Below are 8,386 nucleotides of genomic sequence, written 5' to 3'. Positions count from 1 at the left end.
ATCATATGATCTCACTAATATGTGGAATTTGAGAAACAAGGCAGAGGATCACAGGGGAAGAGAGGAAAAAATGAAACAAGACAAAACCAGAGAGGGAGACAAACGATTAGAGACTCTTTTTTTTTTTTTTTTTTTAAGAGACTCTTAATCTCAGGAAACAAACTGAGGGTTGCTGGAGTGGAGGGGGTGGGGGGGATGGGGTGGCTGGGTGATGGACATTGGGGAGGGTATGTGCTATGGTGAGTGCTGTGAATTGTGTAAGACTGTTTAATCACAGACCCGTACCCCTGAAACAAATAATACATTATATATTAATCTCTCCTACTCAAGGCCATCTACACATGTAATGCAAACCCTATCAAACTACCAACAACAGTTTTCACAGGGCTAAAACAACCAATCCTAAAATGTGTATGGAACCACAGAAGACCTTGAGCAGCCAAAGGAACGTTGTAAAAGAAAACCAAAACTGGAGGCATCACAATTCTGGACCTCAAGCTCTATTACAAAACTGTAATCATCAAGACAGCATGGTATTGGCACAAAAACAGACACGTAGATCAATGGAACAGGAAAGTCCAGAAATGGACCCTCAACTGTATGGTCAGCTAATCTTCGACAAACCAGAAAAGAATATCCAATGGAAAAAAGTCTCTTCAATAAATGGTGTTGGGAAAATTGGACAGCCACATGCAGAAGAATGACACTGGACCATTTCCTTACACCACACACAAAAATAGACTCAAAATGGATGAAAGACCTAAATGGGAGATAGGAATCCTTCAAAATCCTGGAGGAGAACACAGGCAGCAACCTCTTCGATATTGGCCACAGCAACTTCTTTCAAGACACCGTCTCCAAAGACAAGGTGAAACAAAAGCAAAAATGCACTATTAGGACTTCATGAAAATAAAAAGCTTTTGCACAGCAAACAGTCAACAAAACTAAAAGACAACCTACAGAATTGGTAAGAAATTTGCAAATGACATATCTGATAAAGGCTTACTATCCAAAGTATTAAAAACTGATACAATTCAACACTCCAAAAAAACAAATAATCCATTTTTAAAATGGGCAAAGACATGAACAGACACCTTTCCAGAGAAGACATCCAGATGGCCAACAGACACAAGAGCAGATGCTCAACATCACTCATCATCAGGGATTGGGCTACTGGGTATTTGCCCAAAGATACAAAATCAATACTTCAAAGGATACATGCACCCCTGTTACAGCAGCATTATCTACATTAGCTTAATTAGAGAAGCAGCCCAAGTGTCCACGGACTGACCAATGGATAAAGATGTGATGTGTACACACAATGGACTGTTACTCAGCCATATAGAAGAAGGAATCTTGCCATTTGTAACATGGATGGACCTAGAGAGTATAATGCTAAGTGAAGTAAGTCAGAGAAAGACAAATACCATAGGATCTCACTCATATGTGGAAATGTCGGAACAAAGCAAGAAACAGTCCAAGAAACAGACTTAACTACAGAGCACTGGTGTTTAGCAGAGGGGAGGAGGGTGGGGAGGAGTGAACCAGGTCCAGGGGACCAGGCGTACACTTACCGTGAGGAGCACGGAGTGATGTGTGGGAGTGTTGAATCCCTACACTGCACGCCCGAAACTAATACAACGTTGCATGTTAATGACACTGGAATTAAAATCTTTCAAAAACGTATCAAGCAAACAAGAGCAACAACAAAAAGACAATCAGTCTGAGCATTGCTGGCCCCCGAAACCCCACAGACCTCAGGGGCACAGGTGTGTTTGTGCAGGTCTGGGCTTGGACTTGGGCAGCTGCTCCTGTGTCCCGACCTTGCCCGACCTCCCCTGTTCCCGGCCCGGGCTCCCCTGACCTGGGAGGCTCACACCTGCACCGTACTGTCCCCTGTCACTGCCCTGGGAGCCAGGACCCATCTCCGGCCACCTCTGCGTTGTGTCCACCATGGAGGGAGCCCACCCCTGAAACTCCGTTGGAGGCAGCCCCGGCAATGGGGGCGAGTCAGTCCCCAGGTGCACTCACTGTTCGGAAGGCCCGGGTTTCTGCAGCCAGCAAGGCTCCCAGGTGCCGCTCGTTGAGGATACCATGGTCAGGGCGCGGCAGTCAGGCCTCGCAAGGCTCCCAGGTCCCTCGGCGCTGCCTTCAGGGGGAACATACGCATTTGTGTGGATTGGCCCTTGGAAACAGGCCGATGCCATGGATCCCACCAGGCTACTGCCTGAAGCAAGCAGCCCCTCCAGACCCTCGCCGGGGACCTTGGCTCCACGCACCTGCGCGGCTGGAGCATGCTCAGCAAGCACCGCGCCAGCCCGCAGAGGGCGGCTGGGGTCATCTGAGCCTGCCCAGCTCCGGTGGGTCTGGAAGCACACGCACAGCCTCCAGGCTGGAGGGAGCCCACCCCCAAAGAGTCTTCCTTAGAGGCACCTTTCCAGGGGCCCAGCTCCGGCCCCATCTGGACTGGCTGCCTGATGAAGCCCGCGCCTTCTCCCGAGCTCAGGGCCCTCAGGGGTCTCTTACAGAAGGACAGCGCAGTCAGGGGACTCGGGGCCCCCAGCTCCCGCTGAAAGGGAAACACACGCCCACGCGCGCAGGTGCAGGCCTGCGAGTAGGTCGAGCGTGTGGGCCGCGCCCCCCGAGCCTGGGGTCGCTGCCACACCCCGCACCAGCCGCGCCCCGGGCTCCCCCGACACGGGCAGCTCCTAAAAGCGCCATACGCACCTGTCGGCCCGCCGAGGCCCTGGAAACCGGTGGAGACGCGGCATAGCCGGGATCACCCCAACAGCCTCCGGAATAAAACGGGCAGCCCACGCCCTTTGTCAGGGGACAGCTTGCAACGGTACAGGCAGCCCCCCTGCAACCGGCTGCCTGCCCGACGGGGTCCCGGGTGCCTGTGGCTGGAAAACACCCCGCCAGCCTCCCCGGCCCCTGCGACCAAGGCAGACCCCGCTCCTCCAGCTTCGCCTCTGGGGCCGAAGTAGGCACAGGTGTGCAGCCGAGGGCGCGGAATTGGGCAGAGGATTGGGCCCCCGGGGGCCCGCCCCCTCCCCAGCCGCGCTGCACGCTCGCGCTCTTCTGGGTCCCTGGCTGCCCGCACCTGCGCGGCTCACGCATGCGCGCTAGGCGCCCTCACCTGTGCGGTGTCTCTGCAGGTGGATCTCGGCCCGCACCAGAACCACCCGCGAGCCTTCCGCGCGGAGGGATCCCAACCCCGAGGCTCCTTCTGAGCTGGCGGCTTGCATGCGGCCGCCGTCGGTCTCCCTCCGGCCTGTCGGCCCCATGGGTCCCCGGCTTCCCCAGCCTTCAAGGCTCCCCGGGGTCTTTTGCGGGAGGATTCATCGGCCCTCCAGCCTCCACCCATCGCTGGAAAGGTAGTGCACTTGCCTCTAGATGGGCCTTCAGGGGGCATATGTGCCTCTGTGTCAGAGGCTTTGAACGGGGCCGATTCCAGTGACCCCAAATAGCCTCCTCCCTCCTGTGATCCGGCCTCTTCCCACAGCTGTGCTTTTCCTGGTCCCGCCGCTGCTCCCCCTGCGCGGCCTGCACTGTGCCCTCTGCCCCTTGCCAGCCCACCTTGAGCTCCAGGGGGCAGGCACCCCAGTTCCGTGGAGCTCCGGGTCCCCCGCAGAGCACCTGACCGGCCTCAGAGTGGAGGGACCCCACCCGGGACGGTCTCTGAGGTGGTACATTGAATCCCCCAGGTGGACTGCCTGCCCGATGGGCTCCCGGCCTCTCCAGCCAAGGGGGCTCCCAGGTGTCCCTCTGGAGGGCAGCCCAACAGTCCCTCTCGACCCTCGCCGAGCAGCAGTCCAGATTGTCCAGCTCGGGCTTCGGGGCCCATAGGCGCCGTCATGCGGGATACGACTTGGATCCACCGATGCCAAGCGTCTCTGAGCACCAGCTCCCAGGCCCGGGTTCGGCACCCGCTGCCCATTTAGGTCCGAGCATCCCGGGCCTGCGGCGCCTGTGCACATGCACCTGGCTCACGGTCTGTGGGCCTCCAACAGCAACCGGAACCAAGTTGGCTGCCTGGCGACCTTGCCTGTGGTCCCTGGAGGGATGTCGTTGTCAGACCTGCTTCCCCAGGAACCTGCTCAGGGGCCCTGGCTCTACCTAAGGGCCCCTGTTTCAGGTCCAGGCCTTCCCCTTGGGCCTGAGCTGCCTGCTCATTCTTAGCCACAGCAGAAATCTTGGGGCGCCTGGGTGGTTCAGTCCCTTAAGCATCTGCCTTCGGCTCAGGTCATGATCCCCGGGACCGAGCCCCGTGTGGGGCTCCCTGCTCAGTGGGGAGTCTGCTTCTCCCTCTCTCTGCTCACGCTCTCTCTTAAATAAATAAAATAGTTAAAAAAAATAAATGGTATTTCCTTGTATTTAAAAAATAATAATAAAAGACAGAGAAATCTCTTCCAAATCTTAAAAGGGAACTTGTCTTTCGGATGATACAATTCAGGAACTATGTTTAGCTGACAGAAACACAGGCATGGAAATGACCTGGATCAGGGATGTGGGTGTCCCAGTGAATCTGGCGTAAGCGTTGGGGGCAGGACTGTTCCAGCCATTCCACCATTCGCCCTGACAGCTGGAGACAGCCAACACTTTGTCACGCGATTCTCTGCCATCTCTGGATCCACTTGGTGAACTGTCTATGCAAGCCTTTCATCTACTTTCTGCCTGGGTTGTTCAGTAACCATTAAGTTCCAAGAGTTTTTTATATATTCTGGATACAAGTCCTTTGTTTAACATTTTCATTCTCTTAACAGCGTCTACCCTAGGGGTGCCTGGCTGGCTGAGTGGGTAGAGCATGTGATGCTTGACCTTGGCGTCGTGAGTAAGCCCCACCTTGGATGTAGAGATTACGTAAAAATAAAAAATAAAATCATTAAATAAAAACAGTATCTGTCATAGAACAAAAGTTCTTATTTTAGTGGTTTATCTACTTTTTCTCTTATGAGTGACATGCGGTCACATCTAGGAACTCTGTTGAATCCAAGGTCAAGAAAATATCCTTTTTTTTTTTTAAGATTTATTTATTTATGGGGGAGGAGGCAGAGGGAGAGAGAGAATCTCTGGCAGATTCCCTGCTGAGCGCAGCTCAATCCCACAACCATGAATGAGATCATGACCTGAGCCAAAACCAAGAGTCGGACACTCAACGGACTGCACCACCCACGCACCCCTATTTTTCTTCTAAATGCTTTACATCTTATATTTTACATTTAGATCTGTTTCTTTTTTGTTTTTTAACTATGCTTTGTGGTTCACCTGAGCTGTTCTTCTTACTAGGATAGAAGCAATGGCTTTTCCTAACTTTCTCTGCAAGGATCATCTTAGCTCAGGCTAAGGAGGAGGAAAGAGGAGGGAGGAGGAGAAAGAGGAGAGAGGGAGTGGAGGAGGGGGAGGAGAAGGAGGAGAGGATCGAGGGGAATTATTTTTAACGGAGCCCAGAAAAGAAGCCTGGTGTCAGCAGGTGTGGTAATGGAAACCTCAGAAGACAGTTATCCAAGTGACTAAGGAGCTGCGCTCTGGGAACAGGAAGAAGCCACTGGTGGGGACAGGCTCTGAGTCAGCCGGGGCATCTGCTCCAAGAGATGCTGCAGGAACTGGGGCCAGAGTGGGGAGGAGGAATGACCTGGGGAAGCAGGTGCCCCTCCAGTGCGTCCTCAGCTCCGTTCCGCTCTTATACCTTGTGTTTCGTGTTCATCAGCAAGGCTTAGGGGACCCTTTTCAGTTTGGAACAATCAACTGATTATTTCTACTTGCAAGGACAAGAAGCATTTGTGCATAGGGAGGGGCTTGCCACCGCGCATCTTAAATGCTCCAGCTCTGGCCCTTTCCCTTCCAGGTAAGACTTGATCTCTGATTAGATGCTCATCCTCAGGAAGGCAACCTTGTACTTGACCTGAGCAGGCTCCACTACTCACCTTGCCCAGATTGCTTTTACCTTTGTTGTCTGGAAAAAAAAAAAATGGACGTGACAAAACACGTTGGGTCAATCAGCAGGTGTTTACTGATGTGAAGATTCCAGTAGCTGCGGTTTGTTCTCAGACGCTCACAATCAGCCTCAGGAGTTCACTGATAGGAGAAGGGCCAGATGTGTCTAATGCCCACAGGTTTTCACAGCCCAGAAGAGCAGTGTGGACCCACGAGCCAAGCTCCCAGCCAAACTCAGGCACGAGATCCAGGTGAGCTTCTGCGAAGTCCGTGCTGGCTCTTCCTTGCAGCTTTTCTTCCCTGTCACTGAAGGACAAAGTGAGAAAAAGTGAGAAATCGCACAAGGAGAGACAGGTGCCTTGCAGCTCTCCCACCCTCACCAATGGATAACCAGCTCCTCGGCGGCAAGGGCAGCAGTGGGAATCCAGCAGTGAACACGTTTCTGTGAGCCCCGCTGTGCCCGGTGCTACTCTAGGAGGTGACGATAGTGCAGTCAGCAAGATGTGGCTCTGTGCTCAAAAACGTGGTCCTTACCTGTGGGAGCAGAGACCCCTTCATGATCAGACAGAAGTTACCAATCCCAGCCTCAAGCTAGTACCTAAACACCCACACACATGGCACCCGCGTGTTCTCTCCACAACCCCGAAACCCTTCTCCAGTTGCTGTGGCCCCCCATCTCCAACCATCCACTCCCTTGTCTCCAATACCCACCCCCGTCTCCATCCCCCATCTCTGTCCCCCCATCTCTGTCCCATCTCTGCCCCATCTCTGTCCCCCATCTCTGCCCCATTTCTGTCTCCAACTCTGTCCATCTCTGTCCCCCATCCATCCCCCATCTCTGTCCCCCCTTCTCTGTCCCCCATCTCTGCCCCATCTCTGTCCCCAACTCTGTCCCCCATCTCTGCCCCATCTGTCCCCAACTCTGTCAATCTCTGTCCCCCATCCATCCCCCATCTCGGCCCCATCTCTGTCCCTCATCTCTGCTCCCATCTCCATCCCCCCATCTTTGTCCCCATGTCTCCACCCACACCACCCTGTCTCTGATCCCCATCCTGGTCTCCATCCGCCCATGTCCCCATGTGCCCCCCGCTGTCTCCAGGGCACTGAGCATGTCTTGTGCCCTAGGAGGCTGATCTCTGGGGCTGTGTCACTTGATCTCTGTCCTGGTTTTGCAGTTACTGTTCAGCTATCACAAGGGTCCAGGAGAGGGTGGATGGAGAGAGCAGCTCCAGAGAGGTCCTCCCTTGGGCCTGTCTGGCCCCCTCCTCTCCCTCAGCCCCACTGCTGCGAATCCTGATGCCGCCTAGTGCTTGGGATTCACCACCCAGCCACACATCTGATGGCCCTTCACCAGGCACGTGGCACCTGCTTCCTACAGGGACCCTGACCGCAGGCCCCATCCTGCCCGTGACCTCTTTCCTTTTCTGAGGCCTCGCCGCGCTTTCCTGCTCTCGGAAACGGACCTGGAGGCCAGTCTCCAGAGAGCAGGTGTGAGCCTCTCCCGGAACCGGACGCCCACTGGGTGTGGAGACAGCCACATTCAGCGGCTGTCGGACCTCAGGCACATCCAGGACCCCTCCGTGCGGGAGGCACCAGGGGCGAGGGGCTCACCAAGGGCAGGCACTGGGCCAGGAGCCCGCTCCGGCGGGTGCAGCGGGAGCGGCGGCCTCGTTGAGCTCAGTGATGCCGCACTGGTCCCCGCAGTCCCTGTGGCGGCTGCAGCGGCCCCGTTGGGCTGGGGACGCAGAGCGGGAGCCTGGCAGCCGCACCCCGACCCGGCCGCGCCTCGGCCTCTCGCCTTGCGCCCAGGCACACCCTGCAGGGAGATGGTCCTGGGCGTGCAGGAGGCCTGCGGGTTCAGGCTGCTGGTGACGCAGCGGCTGCCCGGGGTCTCGGCGTGGTCGAGCAGGCGCGCCTGTTGGGCCGTGCGCTCGGGAGCGGCCCCGCCCCTCCCCCTCCCCCTCCCCTCCCCCCCTCCCCCGCCCACCCGGCCGGCCACCCTGCCCGGACGCACCTTCGGCCAGGGCAGACATTTGAGGAAGAGGGTCCTGGGCGTGCAGAAGACGCAGCAGCCGCCCCGGCGCTCGGCGTGGTCCTCGCACGCCTCTCCCAGCCTCTGCAAAGCCGGGCGCCCTTTACCGCCCTCGCGGCAGACCCAGCTTCCTGCTCGGAACACCCTCCCCTTCCTCCTGCGAACCGTCAAGGTTCCTGGAATATTCCAGACCCGATGGGTCCGATGGCCGGGGAGCCAGAGGAAAGGGAGAGGGAGGGAGCTAAGGAGCTCTGTGTCTGTCGTGAGCCACGTGGACAGGAGGGTAAAACGAGGCACCGGCTCAGAGAGGGCAAGTGCCTCCCGGAGCTGTGGCTGGGGTCCCACCCCACCCGCGGGGGCCGCCTGCCCTCGAGGGCTTTGATCCAAGTTCTCAAACCTTTGGTCTGAAAACTCCTT

This window comes from Mirounga angustirostris, unplaced genomic scaffold (genome assembly GCF_029215605.1).
Source record: "Mirounga angustirostris isolate CCGP_5_RB_7025 unplaced genomic scaffold, mMirAng1.0.hap1 SCAF_14, whole genome shotgun sequence".
NCBI lineage: Eukaryota > Metazoa > Chordata > Mammalia > Carnivora > Phocidae > Mirounga > Mirounga angustirostris.
Note: the sequence above shows the minus strand (reverse complement) of the source record.